Here is a 21,574-nt window from a genome sequence, read left to right on the forward strand (position 1 = left end):
AAGGGGTCATTTACATTTCCCTGCAAATGCCATGAGTGAAGGTTTCTGCAATCCATGTAGCTGTCTGCTTTTCTTATCAGAAATAATCTCTGCAGGGAATACATGTCCATTAATGATGAACTGAAATGGGTGTTTGTGCGTTTAGTAAATTTTTCCACCTGTGAAACAATCCCCTTTCCAGCCATTTAGACAACTCTTTGTGAAAAAATACGTGCCAAGCTGTAAGGCAGCAAGTGCTGGCACAAGAGGGGGTGCAATCCTGCTGCCAAGGAAACCAGCGCAGCAAGACGGTGCCCCAAATGCAGGCAACAGGACGTGTTTCTTTCTAGCCTGTGTTGAAGATGGAAGCGATGCAAGGAATGTACTTGCTCCATGTCTATAACTTTAAATGGCTTCTTCACAACACTTCCCAAGGTAGTCAGGGATTATATGGTGAAGACAATGCTATCAAGGCATCTTGTCGTGAATCACATTTGGCTACATGATCATATCACTGAGTGAGCCCCAATTGGTTGAAATAATGAAGTGAAGAAGTCTTTTCAGTAAAAGCAATTGTGCCCAACAGCATTTTATATTTATGCCTTTATCCATGAGAAATAGATTCAAATGATTCATAACAGTCACATGCTCAGCGTACAGCCCCCCCCCGAACTACTAGGGCTTGCCCAGGACAAACATCATAAACAATCATAAACACTTAGAGTTAGCAGAATACAACAGAGCAGCAGACAAAGAATAATGGCAGTGGGCAATCTTGAAAAAAGATGTGAAATGCAGGAAGTAGAGGGCTTTTTGCGTGAACAATTTGGCACTCCTGAAACAGCATCTTTCACAGTGAAAACTGAATCTTGTGAAAATCTTTCCAGTAGCACCTTAGAGACCAACTAAGTTTGTTATTGTATGCATGCATACAAATCACTCCTTTCTGTGGAATATAGTTTATTTATTTTGCTTTACACACACAGGTGTGATGCCAGTGTGTGATATCCTAACATACATATTCATGACCAGGCAAGATAGCTAAGCTTTATGAATGTATATGGAAAAATTCATCAGTGAAGCAGGTCCTGTTTCTCACTGAACTGAAGGTAAGATACAGTCACAATGGGGCAGAGGACACACCATGATATTTATGACACATGATCCCTGGGACTGATAGCAAAGGCCTCATACCTGGACCATTAAAATTATGTGAACGGAAAAAGAACTAGCTTTCAAAATTCACACTCCTCCACATTTTGAGATACAGTTCTTCTACAAAAAGTGTGCACAAAAGTGTAAATATTTAGTGAAAATAAACAAAATTCATAACATTAAGGGAAGATTGCTTGTAAAATTGTGTGTTTTAGTACATATGCACACTAAAATGTTGATGAATTTTCACAAGGACTTCTTTTTTAAAGAAAACAACAACCCCACGATTGAGGAACTGTGTCCCTGCTCCCACTCAGACTATGGTGACACAGGCTCTTCCTTGAGAGGAAGGGAAATATCTTTATTGATTAAAAGTGCAGGTTCTGCAACAGGTAGTGGGTCACAGCAGCCTTAATGCTCAGGTTAGCTGACAGGGAAGTTGGAACTATCTCAGCTAGAAGCAGCAATCCAAGTTTAAGGCATCCAAGATTTAGGCAAGGAGGTCAGAACTGCACAGAAGCAACAGAGTTGTCCCAATAGGCTAGCCCGCCCACTCACCATGTGAGCTCATTGGCAAGACTCCTGTGCCTTGTGAAAATGTCAAGTTCCAGATGTGCACTGTATTAGGGAGGGATGGGGCTGACCCGCCCCTTCTTAATCCATTTCTTCTACCTGCAGCAGTTGGTTGACACCCCATTGAAGCTTCCCTGGGGAGGGAGGGAGGTGGGAGTCCTGCTCCCCATCTGGAGCAGCCATATCCTGAGAAAGAGAAGTACCTGCCTCCTCCAGACACTGTTGCTTGGTCTCAGCCCCCCACCATTTCATCCTCCTGCTCCCCCTCCTTCTCTCTGCCGGCCACTCTATGCCTGAGCCTGGTGGCACCATAAGGCCCGTGACAAGGGGTGAACTGAATTTGAGATAGGAAAAATGAGAAACACAGAAACCAAAACTGACAGGTTCATTCATCCCTACATAAAATTACTGCAAAGTGCCACAAGAAGCAGGATCTTGACAGGGCTTTTTTTCAGCCAGAAATTGCTGGAACTCAGTTCTGGAACCTCTCAGGTGGGTGCTGTTGTCATTATAAGAGAACAAGGGAGGCATTCATGGTGAGTTCCGCCATCTCTCTTTCTAGAAAAATAGCACTGGTTATTGTAGCCCGGTAGTCATCACCTTTCCTAATTTGCACTGATCGGAAACTCTTGTTGTCTTAGGTTATGTTAATAGCTTGATTAATGAGTATACCCTCACCGACTCTGTGGCAGCCTTTGATTCCCACTTCAACCATCAGGTAAGGTTGATTTCACCCCCCACCTTGTTCCTTCTTCCCTCACGCCTTCTTTCCTGGCAGGAGGGGAATGCCCTTTTGTGGTTCAGGTGCCAAAATGTCTTGGGCTGGCCCTGATGTGCTGGATTGTGCTGTGTGCAAAGTGAATATCTTAAGCATTCTGATAAAAGGCTGTGGCTCAGTTATTAATCGGCTTTCACGGCTCAGCTATAAATTAGTCAAGCATCCCAGGCCTTCCTATTTATTTAGTGCTTGGCTCATGAATTCAATTTTCAGGACCACATTCACATAAAGCCTTGTTTAGTGGATGACAGTTTGTCTATATTACCCTTTTTGCATCTGCCCCATGTTCCTTGCACTAAAATAAATTATATCCGCAAATGGTTTGAGCAGTGCTTTTTTCTGGGGGAACACAGGGGTACGCATACCCCTAAACATTTTGTGAATCTAAGTTTGGCCTCATTTCAATATGAGTAGGAAAATGAGAGTACCCCTAAACATTTTTTTAAAGAAAAAAGCACTGGGTTTGAGAAGACTGTAAAAGGCTGTAAAAGACTTTGGGAGGTATTCAGCTAGGTTTTACTCAGTGTTAGACCTGCTCAAATTAATGAACATGATTAAATTATGTCCATTAATTTAAATGTGTCTATGCTGAGTAAAAGTTAGTTGAATACTAGCCTTTAATGTTGAAACAGTAAGCAATATCTACAGTATACCTTGTCAATGTGATGATTTTTTAAATGCAGTTTATCTTGGCTACAAATTCGTTGAGAGTGAGGAATACTGGCTAAACTGTTGTTAACAGTACACTGTGAACTTTGGACTGTTTAAAAAATGTCCATGTTATCATTCAACATTTTCTGCGTCAAAACAGATTCACAGGGTATCATATACAAGCTGCTTTTAACTTTTTTCTCTCTCATTGGAATGACAACGGTGACATCTACTGTTTAAGGGAAGGAACTGTTCAACTAGGTGCAAATCCACAAAGATTCAAATCTTTCCCAGTGGTATGCTGTCTCCCAGCGCATTGGCACATATCCCAATATACGTTCTGATGAAAGCCCAGATCTGCGCCCACTGCCCTTTTTCCCAGACACCCCAGTTTAGGCCCTTATAACTGAAGGCTTAATACCTTGCAGAGAAAGTCCCAAAACTCAGGAGCAGAGAACATACTTTTAAATAGGGATGATCACACCAGGAATAGGGCAACTTCTAACCATTCATTCTGGCCAAGTTGGGTTATTGTTTAGTACTTGAGACAAGACCCACTTCAGACATTGGCAGACATATGCAGAGTGCCTCTGGGCAAATGAAAATGGTGGGTGGCTAGGGGTCTCACCAGCACTGTACTGGGCATGCACGCAGCTCAGGACCGGCACAGCCACGGTGGTGCCTAATGCCATCTGCTGCCTCTGCCATCTCCAGAGAAGCAGTCCTGGCATTTGCTCTGATTTTGGGTGAGATTGTGCTTATTTCCGGCAAGATCTCACCGAGAGTGTGATATCTTGCATGATTTTGACAGGATCTGGGTGGAAATTGGCACAATCTCATTTGAGACCAGCCGGGGCTGTTGCCACTTGTCTGAGTGGCAGATGTTGCAGGGTAAGTGATGGCAGTGACAGGGCAATTTCTGTTTTGCCTCAAGTGGCAACACAGGCTGTATGGTCCCTGGTTCAGCTGTCCTGTAAGCAAAGTAGGAAAAAGAAGTTGCGTGTGTTTTGTTTTTTTAAGGGAAGAGCCAGGAAATCTGTTGTCTAGCACAGAGCACTGGGTCTCCGGTCCCCTAGACCACCCCCTAACAATGCCCATGTAGTCAATATTTAGTGACATTCTGGCATTTTTCTTAGGGAGGCAATAATAACTCTCTAGGATCATGCTCAGTCCCAGGGGCTTTCCACACGGGCCTTTATAGTGGTATAATCACTGGTGGACCAGTGGTCAGGGATGGTGGGAATTGTAGTCCAAAACATCTGGAGGGCCGAAGGCTGGGGATGCCTGAGTTTCAGCATTCTCCTGATGTCTCTTTGAAGGCAGTGGGGCTGGTGGGCATGATTCAGGAGACATCTGGCCAATGTAAGCTTTCAGTTTGGGATGTTCTGAAGAGACTAAGGCAGATCACGACAAGAGTTCTGGGACGAGGTGTAGAGGCACATGCCACCTCTTCTAATCCCACAAGGTTATAATACCAGGCATTATATACCATAAACAAATGCACAAAAGCAACAGCATGAAAGAGCTATCCCCATGCACATGCTCATAGCTGTTACTTTTACTGTCTGAAGGAGTATGAGGATATGCAAGGGTCAACATGACAGCCATGGAACTTTTCTCAATTCAGGCACAAGCCACCATTAGTCTGGAAGGGGAAAACCACATTCATTTTCTAATAACAGCAGCATGTGACCCCAAATGCAGATGGTCAGCTCCAAATTCACTCTTACAAACATCAGAGCAAACAGCAACTATACCACTCTAAAAGGTAAGTGTGGAAAGCCCTTAGTTCGTTAAACTCTTTAGCCACTAGGTGGCAAAAACAAATCAACCAGCCATACAATGGTTTGCATGTAAAAAGTTCCAGGTTCAATCCCTGTTATCTCTGGCTAAACAAATGAGGATGGGAAATACCATCTAAATAACAGTTTGTCTCAAGACATCCTTTTCCACTACAAAGCAAAAGATCAGTTTTTTAAAACAAAAACAAAAACCCACACCTCTCCCAAAGTTCTTAAAATGAGTATCACTATTCAAATTTTCTTGCAGCTTACTTTGTTGTTGTTTTATCCACCCATCATGAGCAGGTCCCATGATTTAAAATTGAGAGTAAAAACAAAACAAAAAAACCAGATTAAAAATAGATTCTAGTCACAGGCCCTGAAAACACACATCTCAGGTGTCAAAAGTCAGGGTATAGAATCATAGAACTGTAGAGTTGGAAGGGATCCTGAGGTTCATCTAGTCCAACCCCCTGCAATGCAAGAATCCTGCCCATAGCCTTCGCTGGGTGGGCTGGAACAACCAATCCTCTTTTTAGCAGCGAGAGGCACTGACTCATTGCGCCACAGGGAGGTGTGGCTTCAGCATTTGCTGAAAGCTGTATAGTGAAGAAGCCAGGTGATCCTTTGAAAGGAAGGAACCCTATAACTTGGGGGCTGCCACAGAAAATGCCCTCTCTCAGGACACCCAAACTTCTGAGGAAGGTTTAACTACCAAGAGGACCCCTCTACTGCTCTTAATATTTAGGAGGTTTCCTAGAGAGAAATTCAATTCTGTTTGCATTTAAAGGCAAATTAGCAATTTTGGAGTGTTCCAAAAAATATGTGAGCTGAAACATAGCTATAGGACATCAGAATCTACGTTTTTCTGAATTTTGCAGTGCTACTTTCAAGCCAAGTAAGGTGTACCAAAATTTGTGTGCTGGGGTAAGATGTGCATTAAAAATGCACATGTTAGTGGAAAATAAACTGATGCCAAATTGAATTTAAGTCAGAAACAAGCAACGTAGTAAGCCAAAACTGACAGATTCACTCATCTCTACCTTCTGCTGAGTGATTGTCCTCCAAACTATGACCAGAACACATGGTCTGAATGAAGTGGCTTTCTCATTCTGGTTTGGAGGGCAAGGGCTGCTGCTATTGAATCCGATGACATCTAAATAGAAAATGGAGTGGGAAGCGGAATTAGAAAACCATAGAATCTTAGAATGGTGGATTTGGAAGGGATCCCCCCAATGGTCATCTAGTTCTACTCCCTGCAGTGCAGCTGTCCCTGGGTGGGCTCAAACCTCCAAGCTTCTGGTTAACAGCCAGACACACTGACCCATTGAGAGAAGGAAGGAGAGGGGGTGCAATCTGATGGTTAATTTATGGTCCTCAGCATCATTTGGCAAAACACACTTTTCACCTACATCTCATGGTCTAGAAGAGGACCACTTGAATTGGGCAACCGTGGCATAAATCAAGCCTAATATATCAACGGCTATTAGACATGATAACTATATGGAACCTCCACCTTCAGGAGCAACATAGCTTGAAATGCCAGCTGCGGGGCTGCAGACAGGGGTTGTTGATTTCACGCCCTGTCCCTGGGCTTCCCAGAAGCATCAGGCCGGCCATGGTTGGAAACAAGACACTGGACTAAATGGACCTTTAGTATGATCAATCTAGCAGGGCTTTTTATGTGCAAGAAACATCAGCCTTAATTTCAGCTGAAGCCATAGTGGAAATAAATTGCTCGGATTTAGCGTTGTGGAAATTATCACATGCAAATGGAACTTTCACAGTTGAGATTTTGAGTGTTTGTGAAATAGAAACAATTTGACATGCAAATTTTTTTGGGGGGGGGATATTCATTACACTTCTCATTTAAATCTAAAAGGAAGCATAACACCTGAATATATTTGAACAATAAATCATTAGCTGCATAAATACGATATACCTAAGGAGGGGGAAAGACAGAAAATCTCTTTCAAGCTTTTAAAAATTGCCATAACATTCCAATATTCTAAAGTACAGCCTCCCAGATTTCTCCCAGATTAGCCTCCCTTTCAGAGTTTCCCTTGTTGTTCCCTTCTGAGATAGGCTGCTGAATACTCCCTTCATCATTCCTTGAGATGTTTTCCAGATTCTTTTCAGTGGACTGTGGGCAGGACTGTGCATTCTCTGAACTAGAAAAGAAGACAGGCAGATAGAAAGAAAGAAAGCAAGAGAATTCCATGTCAAGAAAGTAATGTTAGAACTTGTCTGATGTGATCCACAGGAAAGCAGAACAATGTTGAACACCACTCCTAAACACTGCCATGCAGTAGCAAGACCCCAGGGGGTTCCAGGTGGTCACCCAGGGTTGTGTTGGCGTTGGGAAAACCAAGGCACACATATTTACACCTGGAGTCTTCAAGTGGAGGGGCTACAGAACATGATACCCCAAGAGTGTCTCTTATTGCCCCTCTCACAGCTTCTGCAAGCTTGGGTCCAAACCAGCAGTCAGTCATGGCTCCTGGGCTCTTGGTGCAGCCTCCGCCAGCCACATGTCAAAACTGTACACACCTGGTTTAATCACCGCATAAGTCTTGTCTAAAGAGAGCGATCGATCACATGATGTACCAAGGCTATCTTGTGAATTCAGTGGCTGTGTCTTTCCCAAGTGTCAGTTGGCATGTTCAGTCGGGCTTTGTCACTGTGGACTTGCTAGCCTCTCTTAGTAGTGACACACAGAGTAGTAATGGAAATTTCATTGCAATGCGAACCTCCATTGCAAAAAAAATTCTTCAGTGTATGACGTAATGAACATCTTTAGCACTTAAAGGTGATGTGCAAACCTGCAGGGTATGAATGAATGCCAAGGATTTCTGAAAAGGCTGGTTTTACTGCCAACATTTTTTAAAAAAAATCCTTGCAGTTTATATTAATAAGGCTGGATGTTATTGCATGTCAAAAGTTATTGTGATTTATAAAGTATTCCTCATCTAGTGCATAATAAAAATACTTGGCTCTCAAATCCAATAACTAACAGATGATAGTAGCTTTATCTTCAATATTTAACATGACCTGGAACTTTCTGTCATATCTGATGACATTTTGCTATAATATTTTTTTTCTACTAGTATTTTAGATTGCTTGAACTACTACAGAACAAGGAGACATCAGGAGGGAGGGAGGTATAGATTCTATACTATTTTATCTCAGTCCTTGAAAATGTTGGCAGGTGCCAACAATTAATTAAAAATACCGATAATATTCCTTGTTCAATGTCACTTGGCATATTCTTGTATTTAGGAAGCCCCAGTATTTAACAACAGCATAAAACACACACACACACACACACAATGCAATAAGGAGTTTTACTTGGTAGAAATTCTTAAATGCCTTTATGAACTACTAGTGGCCCACAATACATTTTCAGGTACCAGTAATTCTTGTGACTAGGAAATTATGGGAGGCCTTTTGTACAGCAGTGAACTGACACACACTAATTTAAAACACCAGCATGAACTCACGAGGTGGGGCTGGATTGGGGCAAGCAAGTACCATGCATTTCCAATGACCCACAATGATTAAATTTTAATAAATTACTAACCTTCCTGACAGAGCACCATCTGATATGTCTCATTCAGTTCAATGGGACTTACTCTCAGCTCAGAGTGCATGGGATTGCAATTGAAATGCACTATATAGCCAGGCCATTGGTTGGTGTGCGCCTTTGTCCTCCTGGTGTTTACCTTTCTTTCCTCCACCACTTTAAAAAATATGTATATTACTGTTTTGCAATAGCAAGTACAAACCAAACCACACAACAACAAAATAAAACAAACTGTGGAGTACTACAATATTGACTGAAGCACTTTAACTTAGGCCCAAAAATGCACTAGCAACCAATGAAACTAGTACAATATAGGTATTGCATTCGCCAACGTCAACTGCCCTGGAAAAAATGGGACACCTCGTGAGAGTTAAGGAGCCAAAATTTCAGGCTGTGCTTTCTTCGGTCATGGTGCCCTAAAACACACATTTTTGGGCAGTGCACCAAAAATGCACATTTTCTGTGCCCAGAAAAATCACTTTTTGAGGGGCTGCAATCTCACACAGGTCATAGAATCATAGAATCATAGAGTTGGAAGAGACCACAAGGGCCATCGAGTCCAACCCCCTGCCAAGCAGGAAACACCATCAGAGCACTCCTGACATATGGTTGTCAAGCCTCTGCTTAAAGACCTCCAAAGAAGGAGACTCCACCACACTCCTTGGCAGCAAATTCCACTGTCAAACAGCTCTTACTGTCAGGAAGTTCTTCCTAATGTTTAGGTGGAATCTTCTTTCTTGTAGTTTGGATCCATTGCTCCGTGTCCGCTTCTCTGGAGCAGCAGAAAACAAGCTTTCTCCCTCCTCTATGTGACATCCTTTTATATATTTGAACATGGCTATCATATCACCCCTTAACCTCCTCTTCTCCAGGCTAAACATGCCCAGCTCCCTTAGCCGTTCCTCATAAGGCATCGTTTCCAGGCCTTTGACCATTTTGGTTGCCCTCCTCTGGACACGTTACAGTTTGTCAGTGTCCTTCTTGAACTGTGGTGCCCAGAACTGGACACAGTACTCCAGGTGAGGTCTGACCAGAGCAGAATACAGTGGCACTATTACTTCCCTTGATCTAGATGCTATACTCCTATTGATGCGGCCCAGAATTGCATTGGCTTTTTTAGCTGCCGCGTCACACTGTTGGCTCATGTCAAGTTTGTGGTCAACCAAGACTCCTAGATCTTTTTCACATGTACTGCTCTCAAGCCAGGTGTCCCCCATCTTGTATTTGTGCCTCTCATTTTTTTTGCCCAAGTGCAATACTTTACATTTCTCCCTGTTAAAATTCATCTTGTTTGTTTTGGCCCAGTTCTCTAATCTGTCAAGGTCGTTTTGAAGTGTGATCCTGTCCTCTGGGGTGTTAGCCACCCCTCCCAGTTTGGTGTCATCTGCAAATTTGATCAGGATGCCCTTGAGTCCATCATCCAAGTCGTTGATAAAGATGTTGAATAAGACCGGGCCCAAGACAGAACCCTGTGGCACTCCACTAGTCACTCTTCTCCAGGATGAAGAGGAACCATTGATGAGCACCCTTTGGGTTCGGTCAGTCAGCCAGTTACAAATCCACTGAGTGGTAGCATAGTCAAGACCGCATTTTACCAGCTTCTTTACAAGAATATCATGGGGCACCTTGTCAAATGCCTTGCTGAAATCAAGGTAGGCTACATCCACTGCGTTCCCTTCATCTACCAGGCTTGTAATTCTGTCAAAAAACGAGATCAGGTTAGTCTGACATGACTTATTTTTCAGAAATCCATGCTGACTACTGGTGATCACAGCATTCCTTTCTAGGTGCTCACAGACTGTTTGCTTAATGATCTGCTCCAGAATCTTCCCTGGTATTGATGTCAGACTGACTGGGCGGTAATTATTTGGGTCCTCTCTTTTCCCCTTTTTGAAAATAGGGACAACATTTGCCCTCCTCCAGTCTGCCGGGACTTCGCCTGTTCTCCAGGAATTCTCAAAGATGACTGCCAGTGGTTCTGAGATCACATCTGCCAGTTCTTTTAATACTCTTGGATGCAGTTCATCTGGCCCTGGAGACTTGAATACATCTAGACTAGCCAAGTATTCTTGTACTATCTCCTTAGTTATTCTGGGCTGTGTTTCCTCTGCTGAATCATTTGCTCCAAATTCTTCAGGTCGGGCATTGTTTTCTTTATTGGAGAAGACTGAGGCAAAGAAGGCATTGAGGAGTTCAGCCCTTTCTGTGTCTCCTGTTTGCATTTCACCATCTTCTCCTCTGAGTGACCCCACTGTTTCTTTGTTCTTCCTTTTGCTACAAACATACCCATAAAAGCCTTTTTTGTTGCTTTTAACCTCTCTAGCAAGCCTGAGTTCATTCTGTGCTTTAGCTTTTCTGACTTTGTGTCAACACGTGCTGGCTATTTGTTTGAATTCCTCTTTGGTGGTTTCCCCCCTTTTCCATTTTTTGTACACATCCTTTTTTAATCTTAACTCAGTTAAAAGTTCTTTAGATAGCCACCCTGGCTTCTTTAGGCACCTTCCATGTTTCCGTCTCATTGGTATTGCCTGACGTTGTGCTTTTACTATCTCCCTCTTAACAAACTCCCAGCCATCATGAACTCCCTTTCCTTTTAGTATTACTGTCCATGGGATCTCACCCAGCACTTCCCTAAGTTTTATGAAGTCGGCTTTCTTAAAGTCAAGAAATTGAGTCCTAGTATGCTTGGCTGCTCCTTTCCGCTGTATAGTAAACTTCAGAAGAGCATGATCACTCGCGCCTAATGATCCTTCCACTTCTACCCCACTAACCAGGTCATCAACGTTGGTTAGGACCAGATCTAAAATGGCTGTTCCTCTTGTTGCTTCTCCCACTTTCTGGACAATGAAGTTGTCTGCAAGGCCAGTGAGGAATCTGTTTGACCTTATGCTCTTGGCTGAGTTGGACATCCAACAAATATCCGGGTAATTGAATCTCCCTTCCTTTTGCATGCTTGGCCATCTGTTCCAGGAAGGCATCATCTATGTCCTCCGTTTGGCTTGGGGATCTATAGTAAACTCCCACAATGAGGTCACTGTTATTCTTCTCTCCCTTAATTTTGACCCAAATGCTCTCACTTTGGCTTTGAGGTTCTAAATCTTGGATCTCTTCACAGGTATACACATCCCTGACATATAACGCCACTCCTCCTCCTTTCTTGTCTGGTCTGTTTCTCTGAAATAGATTGTATCCCCCCATTATTACATTCCAGTCGTGGGACTTATCCCACCAGGTTTCAGTGATGCCTATTATGTCATATTTAGTTTGCTGTACCAAGAGCTCAAGCTCATCTTGTTTATTTCCCATGCTTTGCGCATTAGTGTACAGACATTGAAGTCCATTAATCATTCCCCCGTGACTCTTATTTAAGGATTTTTTCCTCCCACCACTAGGTCTGTGTGCTGTTTGCTCCATTTGGTCTATGACATTTGGATGATCATCTTCATCAACTGATAGACTCCTACCTTCAGGAACACTGTCTCCCTCCCCCACATTAGTCAGTTTAAAGCCCTCCTGATGAGGTTTCTGAGATTTTTGGCAAAAACATTTCTCCCAACCGTTGTGAGGTGCAGCCCATCGCTTGCCAGAAGTCCATCTTCAAGAAACTGCAGTCCGTGATCTAAGAATCCAAACCGTTCCTGTTTACACCATTTGCGAAGCCAGTTGTTCACTTCCACTATTTTTCCCTCTCTCCCTGGGCCACGTCGTTCAACTGGGAGGACAGATGAGATGACAATTTGTGCATTTAATTGCTTCAATTTCCTGCCCAGAGCCTCGTAGTCTCTTTTGATCTTCTGGAGGCTATTGCTTGCAGTGTCATTGGTTCCCACATGAACCAAGAGGAAGGGGTATTTGTCAGTGGGTTTTATGATTCCTTGCAGTCGTTCAGTTACATCTTGGATCTTAGCCCCGGGGAGACAGCACACTTCCCGAGACATCTTGTCAGGCCCACAGATCACTGCTTCTGTTCCCCTCAGTAGGGAATCCCCTATCACCACTACACGCCTCCTCTTAGGTTTGGTTGGGGTTCTTCCGTGAGCTGTCCGTTCCAAGGTCGCCTGCACATTCCCTGAGGACTGACTTTGCTGCTCGTCTTCATATACCTGATTGACTGTAATGAGGGAGAGATCCTCAAATGGAGTATGCTCTTTGTCTTCCATGCTAGGGGAGAGGACCTCAAAGCGATTGTGTATTTCTAAACAATCAGAGCGAACCCTGGGCCTCCTACTTTTTTGAGTCACATTTCTCCATATATCTGGCTCCTGTGTTGGTGAACTAGCCTCCTTCTCAGGGGAGTCCCCTGTCACCTCCTTGGTGGAGACGGTGTGCTCTGTTGCTTCCAAGAAGAACTCCAGCTCTCTAATTCTTTGGAGCGTAGCTACACGTTCCTCCAGTTGCTGGACTTTGTCTTTTAAGAGGGCAATCAACATGCAATTGCTGCAGGTAAAGCTGCCTGCAACCTTTGGCAAGATGACAAACATTGTGCAGGAACTGCAGGCGGCTGCAGCCGTTCCCTCCCCCTCCATCTTGAGAACGTGTCGTTGGGGGTGGCTACAGCGGTCCTCCATCATAAAAAGTGTGAAGACAGGACAAATAACTCCCCCCACAAAAAAACCCTAGGTCTCCCCCAATAAACGTTTGAGACTAGCTCCCCTAAATCTAAAAGATGGATCAAACTGCGCGTGCCGCTAGGGAGAGCAGCTAATCAGCCACAAAGAAACACACACACAAGAAAACCCTTTTTGCACCTTCTTCAGCTGCTGCCCTGCAAGCTCTGATGCAAGGTCATATGACTTGTGCAAGAATGCCGCCCTGGAAGATGGTGTCCCAGTTTTGGACCACTTCACGTTGGAAAGGATGCTCCAACTGCCTGGCTTCCACCAACATCCCAGCATTTTGCACCAGTTGACCATCTTAATAATAATAATAATAATAATAATAATAATAATAATTTATTATTTATACCCCGCCCATCTGGCTGGGTTTCCCCAGCCACTCTGGGCGGCTTCCAAAAGAATATTAAAATACTATGTTACATCAAACATTAAAAGCTTCCCTAAACAGGGCTGCCTTCAGATGTCTTCTAAAAGCCTGGTAGTTGTTGTTCTCTTTGACATCTGGTGGGAGGGCGTTCCACAGGGAGGGCGCCACTACCGAGAAGGCCCTCTGCCTGGTTCCCTGTAACTTGGCTTCTCGCAGTGAGGGAACCGCCAGAAGGCCCTCGGTGCTGGACCTCAGTGTCCGGGTAGAACGATGGAGGTGGAGACGCTCCTTCAGGTATACTGGACCGAGGCCGTTTAGGGCTTTTCAGACCATCTCTATATTTTTATGTTTACCCCACTTCTCCATCATATTTATTTTCTTTGGGGTGCTGGCTTCTATAGGTGATAACCATAAAGGTGTTGTCCTTTCCAATAAATCTTGATATGTGCTCCATACTCCATATATTCTTCTTCTTCTTCTTCTTCTTCTTCTTCTTCTTCTTCTTCTTCTTCTTCTTCTTCTTCTTCTGCAATGATTTAAAAATTCTTTGTGTATTTTTACCTTATCATATCATAAATAAGCATGCTACCCATCAGCAAGGAGACTCTTATGGGGGTAAAAATAATTCTTCTGTATGTTAAGTTACAAGAGCTTACATCATCAGACAGCATTCCCTGGGCTGGCAATAAAGTGTGTAAAAAAAAGTGCGTAAAAAAGCAGGAGGAAGGATTCACAGCTTCTAAACACAGGTCTGCCTCTCACACCTGTGTGACATCTCCACCCTTTGCCTGAAAGGGGACAAGAAGCAGAAAAGGGTGTCAGAAACTCAACACATAGCAAGCAGAAAAACAGTTCTCCATGCATGACCCATTATTATTATTATTATTATTATTATTATTATTATTAATTTTCTTTATTTCCCCCCCCACACCTTTTCCCCAGACAGGGACTCCAAAGGCACTAAAAAGTCATGATGCCCTAGACTAGCAACTTGAAAGAACACACTGAAGACAAAAATGCATCCCAAACAGGAACCTGCTAAAGTTTTAACAAGTATTGAGACAAGGAGTGCCAGCAGGACAGTAAACAGAGAGCTGCCAACAGTTCCCATAACAACGTGATTTCCAGTGTGGATTAGTTTTGTGTACAGCTTGATTTGAAGCACAGAAACATTATTTCATGTGCTAATGATAAAGGTAAAGATAATGTCCATAAACTTCAAAGTTTAAAGGCGGTGTAGTTTTTTTAAAAAAACTGGGTTGGGCATGGAATGGAATGCGTGAGAGCGAAAGTATCCTGACAAGTGGAACAGGTTGAGTGAAACAAGAGGCTGGAATTGGGGGCCATAGTATCAGTTTTGATAAATGGCCCAATAGTGAAAAAGGCAAGAGTTGCTTATAGTTTATGGGATGGGATAATTTGTGTGCTGGGTGTGAACTTACATCTGGTGTATGCAGTCCGAAGGAGCAGCTGAATGTGGGGCATCTGATGACCCATGTGGTGGAGCACTGAACTCTGCCTGGTAGCTCCCATGGAAAGTCAGCACAATCTTAATTCCCAGTATGCCCAAACTGATCACAAGCACACTTGATGGGCACGGACATAGAGCTACATCAAATTAGAAAAGGTATTTCAAAAATGCATATTTATTTATTTATGGTACCCCCCTTCCCCCCAAACCCCACCTTTTAATCCAAAAAAGACTTCCAGAACGACCAGTAACCAGTTCCTGCACTCAGGCTTATAATCGGGGCCTGTGCTCAGACTTGCATGATACGAAAGGAAAAGTGATCAGAAGGGAAGAGGTGGGGAATTGAATGCAGATACTAGTTCTTTGTTGCAAAGTTATTCCTAGCATATACTGAATAAACTGTGGAACAGCGTGATACTGTGCCACATTGATACCATGCCAATTATCCCTGTTCTTCAACCCTGGTGACTCTGTTCTTCCTCCCCCATTAGAGACAGTCTGTCTTTCCTTGTGTACCCCTTGGGAGACGGCCATAGTTCTCATGTCATGCTAATGCCTCTGATTGATCCCTGTGAGAACAGAGTGCTGGACCAGAAGGGGCTTTGGTCTGATCCAGCAGAGTTTTTGTTGTGTTCTTATGAAGGCTCTAAGATGCAATGCACAGATATGCAGCTTCATTTCACCGTAGGCTTGCAGTGTGCGCATCCTTCCACCATGTCTACAATTAATTGAAGTAGAGCTCATATATGAGCACAGTGTAATTAACTAAAGAGAGGCACGTACTTTACTAATTTAACCTCTGAAGGTAAGGCTGAAATGAAGATGACTATCAAACTGAATTATTTCTTCATTAGCAAAGCTCAGGGACAATCTCTGCTGTTGAGTAATGAATTTTAATTGTGTGTGAATGCTTCCATAACGTAAGTCCAATTACTCCACAAGGGAGGGCATTATTAATATGGGGGAAAGTATAGACAACCAAATAGAAGTGAATTAAGTAATATATATATACATAGTATTCCGGCTAGCAAGGCCTTCATAGTGTTATCTTGATGTGCTACCATCTAAATTATTGGTGTTACTGAGAAGCACGTTCATGGGGGGGGGGATAGGTCTGCAAACCCACAAGCTATTCTTTCATCACATATTCATATTGAAACAAGCTCATGTTTCTCCCCATATGTTTATATATCCCCACATGTTTATATATCCAGTCATGGACGACTCTGGGGTTGCGGTGCTCATCTCTCTTTACTGGCCGAGGGAGCCGGCATTTGTCTGCAGACAGTTTTTCCAGGTCATGTGACCAGCATGACTAAGCCGCTTCTGAGCATGACCAGAGCAGCGCATGGAAATGCCATTTACCTTCCTGCCGGAATGGCACCTATTTAGCTACTTGCAATTTGGGGTGTGCTTTCGAACTGCTAGGTTGGCAGGAGCTGGGACCGAGCAAGGGGAGCTCACCCCGTAGCGGGGATTCAAACTGCCAACCTTCTGATAGGCAAGCCCTGCTGTTAAAGTGTGTGGCTCAAATTCTTCACATCCCTAATTGTGTGGCTGTAGTTCTTTGGTGGATAAAAATAACTTGCCTCACTCCAGAGAAACTAGCAATGTTTGAGTCTTACCAAAACCAAGAGAACAAAACTGCCTCGGTCCTGTATACCTGAAGGAGCGTCTCCACCCCCATCATTCAGCCCGGACACTGAGATATACGGTAGATTTCTAATGCAGCCACACAATGGTTAGGAGAATGTGAGCATTTGTGTTTTCAAATTAAATCTTATTTCACTTGGCTCCCTGGCCCCCTGCATTATGTTACAATGCTTATTGCTTATGTCTTTGCAGAGAAACTAACCATTTGTCCATTAGTCAAAGGCGGGTAACAACAAGGCCCAGAACCAGGAACCCTAAGGGAGCTAAAAGCTACCTATCCAAACCTCCTTTGAGCACTTAATGTTATGTAATGACACTTGGGAAATAGGTTTTAAAAAAAACAAAAAACGGCTTCGCCATTATGTAAACTGACATATGGTTGTATAATGTTACAATATTCAAAGTGCAAGCTGCTGGGGAATAACGTGTGGATATCGAAGGGAGAGAATATAAATATAAATAAACATACATTTATCCTTAAGACTCCCTAAAAATGGTTCCTTTGCCCCTGAAGGGAGTCTAATTTTGGTGTCTGGGTGTTGGAAGGACCATCATAATGCATCAGATTGGAAGGATGTGTGAGGCACATGAAGGATGTGTGACAGGACCTGAGAGCCAGGGGGACCATCATTACAGAAGGCAGTCTTCTCTTTGAGGGTTAATCAACCCCAGTCTGGTTTAAAGTTAAGGATCCATATGCTACAACAGCAGCAAGAATCTTAATAGCTCAAAATTGGAAGACCGGAGAAGTACCATCAAAAGCACAATGGCAAGAAAAGTTGATGAACTATGCAGAGTTAGCAAAGTTAATGGACAAACTGCGTGAAAAGGACAATAGTGACTTTGAAAAAGAATGGGAACCCTTTATAATATATTTGCAGAAACAACAGAAAGAAATGGTCTCGCTGGCAGGATTTAAATAAACATTTACAATTTTATTTACAGAGAACAAGAAGTACAACAATGTGATAACATAGTATTGTATATAAACAGCAGAATGTGTTCTCTGATATAATAAAATAGAAGTGGTAGTTGAGGGAGAGGGGAAATTGGAAAATGTTTAGCAATGATATTGAGAAAAGTAAATTAATAAAAATTATTTTTTAAAATAAAAAACTTAAGGAACCATAAAAAATGAGCAGAGGAGCCTTGGAAATTGCCCTCACCGGCACACAAGTCAACTGAAATCTATTGTATATCTATTTAAATTATAGTAATTATTTCTAAATTTGTGTCCATAGTTATGGATATAAATTACTATTTGCAAACTAACACCCTCTTTTCCCCTTTCCTTTGGTACCACAACTCATTGCACAAAATGCAATGTTTGGCATTGCATAACTGCCCAGCCTGGTCAAGGGACTTTAGCTCCTTGACTGAAGAAGTTGAGGATGCACAGCCTGTGTCGGCAGTGGCTCACCAGAGTGCTTCTGAGAGTGCAGCCACAAGCAGGGCTGTCTTAAGCATATGCGGCGCCAGGGTGCAAAGATCAGCCCGGTGCCCCCCCCCCAAGTTGCCCAGTCCAAGGCGCACAGGCGGGCGGAGCTGGCCAGCCGCCTCAGTGTCTCGCTGGATGGGTCGCCCCCAAACTCGTGGCGCAGAGCCGCCCGCAGCAGAAGAGCCCACTGCGGCACTCTTCCCCCAAGAGGCGGGCTCTTCCCCAGACTCAACTCCCAGGCCCTGGACTCTAGGCCTGGCGACCCTGAGAGCCCGGCGCCCGGGTACCTCGCACCCCTAGCGACTATGGGTAAGATGGCCCTGGCCACAAGCACCTGTCATGATCCAGCCCCAAGACCTCCAGCCCACGGTGGAGTCTACTTCTTCCTGAATCTGGGCGATTTTATCTGCAAAAAACTTTGCAAAATCATTGCAGGAGATCATGTAGCCCGTACTGGGCCCAGATGTCGCAGGTGGTTCCGCTAAATTGTGAACCACCTGAAATAGTCTCCTGCTGCTGTTTTCTGCAGATGCAATAGAGGCGGTGAAGAAAGTCTTCTTTGCCGTCGCTACCGCCACTTGGTAGGCTTGACATTGAGCTCTAACCTGTGTCCAGTCAGCTTCAGAATGAGTTTTCCGCCACTGGCGCTCTAGCCGTCTCAACGATTGTTTCATTGCCCTCAGATCCATGGAAAACCACAGGGCTGTCCGGGCTCCAATTGGAGAGGGCGCTTCGGAGCCAAACAGTCAATAGCCCTGGTTAATTCCACATTCCAGCGGGCCACCAGGGAATCAGCTGAAAGGCCATCAACATGGGATAAAGCATCCCCTACCACTCTCTGGAAACCATTTGGATCCATTAAGTGGCGGGGGCGGACCATCCGAATCGGTCCCACCTCCCTGCAGAGGGAAAGGGTCACGGAGAAGTCCAGTTGCACCAGGAAGTGATCTGACCATGGCACTTCTTTTGTTTCGCTTTTACTTAGTGTCAGATCACCAACATCCATAGAGGTAAACACCAGGTCCAAGGCATGTCCGCGGCTATGGGTTGGGCCAGACTTATTCAGGGACAGCCCCATGGAGGCCATGCTTTCCACGAAGTCCCGAGCGGCCCCTTGTAAGGTCGTGTCGGCATGGATGTTAAAATCCCCTAGGACAACCAAACTAGGTGTCTCCAGGAGAACATCCGCCACAACCTGAAGCAGCTCGGGCAGGGAATCCTTGGTGCAGCGGAGAGGCCGGTACACCAATAGGAATCCTGTACTGCCCCTCTTGCCCAACTTCCAGAACATGCACTCAAAGAACTGGGTCTTCCCAATAGGACGCCTGGTGCAAACTAATGACTTCCTAAAAATCACTGCAACCCCCCCTCCCCACCCACATGACCTGGGTTGCTGTGCGTAAGAGAAACCTGGTGGACAAGCAGTGGCAAGGACAGGCCCATCTGCTTCATCCAACCAAGTCTCTGTCACACATGCCAGGTCAAGTCCTCCATCCATGATCAAGTCATGGATGGCAGTGGTCTTGTGAATCATTGACCTGGCATTGCACAGCAGCACCTTCAGGTCATGTGGGTATCCCTTGCTGAGTGAATATATGTTCCCTTTATTTGTGAAACAGTATAAATGATCTTTGCAGCAGATGCTTTTGCGCCACAGAAACAACTTTTTTTCACATTCATCTTTTCAAAAAAGAAGACGGGGGGAAGACTTTTTGCTTGATTTGTTTCTTAAAAGGAGAAAGGATACATCACATGTGTTACATTTAACTGATGTTACTGTAAAATACTTATTTGTTTGCATTTCTAATTGGAGAAGCACAGATGGCAGAGACGTCTGTTAAAATCATGCACTCTTTAAAATTTCTGATAATATTACAGTGAAGTGTAATCATTAAATAACTGTGCAGCTTGTATAAAGCCAGAGTTCAGTTCACTGGAACCACATTTTTGCTTACTAGGTGGGAGAGGATCCTTATGTAATCTGGTTCATACTGACAATTAGGACAATGGCTCAAATACAGATTGGCAACAGAAATACACTATTGTCTGAAGACACAGTTTGTTTGTTTTTAAGAGTAATTTTTTAAAAAATATAACAAAAAAGTAAAGGATAAAAAAGAAACATACAAAATAAAACAGTTAAAAAGACATTAATTTTCCAAACCTATCTTCTCTAAACTTATTTCCCCGGACCTCCTCAAACCTCCCTTTTTTGTATTCCAGTTCAGTTTGTTAGTTCAGCAAATCCTTACCATTAAACTTTTGCCCAATTGTAAGCCTTTTTTTCATATCTCTTAAATCATTACAGCTAAAAGGTTCTTAGTTTCTATCCAACATCCTTCTAAGATTCCTTAATTTCACAATATTTCTGTAAATAGTCTTTAAATTTCTTCCAGTTGTCTGAAGACACAGTTGGACAGAGTTAGAAATCTCCTCTTGGAATCCTATTTTGACATTAAGTAGTGTAATAATAAATTAAGCTATGGCCTTAGAACTTTTTATCTATCAGTCATGGCAAGTCCTTGTGAGAATGGGTTAGTGTATGGGAGAGACACAAAGTGAAATTTGAACCAGAATTCTAATGGCCTAAAGCCATCCATTGCACCAGTCATAGACTGGAAGCATCTAAAAGTCTTTGCAAACATTTAATTCTGGGTGCACTTACCTGGAAGAAAGTCCCATGAAACTCAATAACACTCACTTCTGATTAGGATTGCACTGCAAAACATATTTATGAATTAGAGAATTATTAATTAAGCTGTCCTAGAACTGGGATAAGGGACGCGGGTGGCGCTGTGGGTTAAACCACAGAGCTGGGCTTGCCGATTAGAAGGTCGGCGGTTCGAATCCCCGCAACAGGATGAGCTCCCATTGCTTGGTCCCTGCTCCTGCCAACCTAGCAGTTCAAAAGCACGTCAAAGTGCAAGCAGATAAAAAGGTACCGCTCCGGTGGGAAGGTAAATAGCGTTTCTGTGCGCTGCTGTGGTTCGCCAGAAGCGGCTTAGTCATGCTGGCCACATGACCCGGAAGCTGTACGCCGGCTCCCTTGGCCAATAAAGCGAGATGAGCGCTGCAACCCCAGAGTCGGCCATGACTGGACCTGATGGTCAGGGGTCCCTTTACCTTTACCTATTCAAGGGGCAATGAAGAAGGTATTCCTTATTAATCCTCCTCCCATCATGTTAATGATAAGAAGAGGAAGAGGAAGCAGCAGTGGCCGGAAATTAAAGGCATAAACACCCTGAAAAGCCCCCATAATCTTTGTTTGTTCACACTGGACAGACAAGTCCTTATATTGTTGCACACCACCCTAGTCTCCAAGCAGTGCAAGATTCCAGGGGTTCCAGGCACTTACCCAGGGTTTGGTTTCCTTGGACTGAGGGACAGCGGAGACTGTGGTGTCTTTAGGAAATATGGTTTATTTACACAACTCTGGCTTTTGCCTTTCTAATTAGCGGTGAGTTGAGGGAGGGGGGCCCACCCTTTTTCTATCTGGCACAGAGACACTTCCTTTGTTACCTTAATGGCC

At 43.8% G+C, this 21,574-nt stretch overlaps 1 long non-coding RNA gene across 1 annotated transcript; it reads left to right on the top strand.

Annotated features, from left to right (window-relative positions):
* The first annotated feature begins 1,006 nt into the window (after positions 1 to 1,006).
* LOC308484961 lies at positions 1,007 to 14,674 on the top strand. The gene is made up of 3 exons (XR_013990237.1): positions 1,007 to 1,088; positions 2,349 to 2,425; positions 14,426 to 14,674. It is a non-coding gene; the product is annotated as an uncharacterized lncRNA (long non-coding RNA).
* The last annotated feature ends 6,900 nt before the right edge of the window (positions 14,675 to 21,574 follow it).

Source organism: Podarcis pityusensis (assembly GCF_964106645.2).
Source record: "Podarcis pityusensis genome assembly, chromosome: 1".
Lineage (NCBI taxonomy): Eukaryota > Metazoa > Chordata > Lepidosauria > Squamata > Lacertidae > Podarcis > Podarcis pityusensis.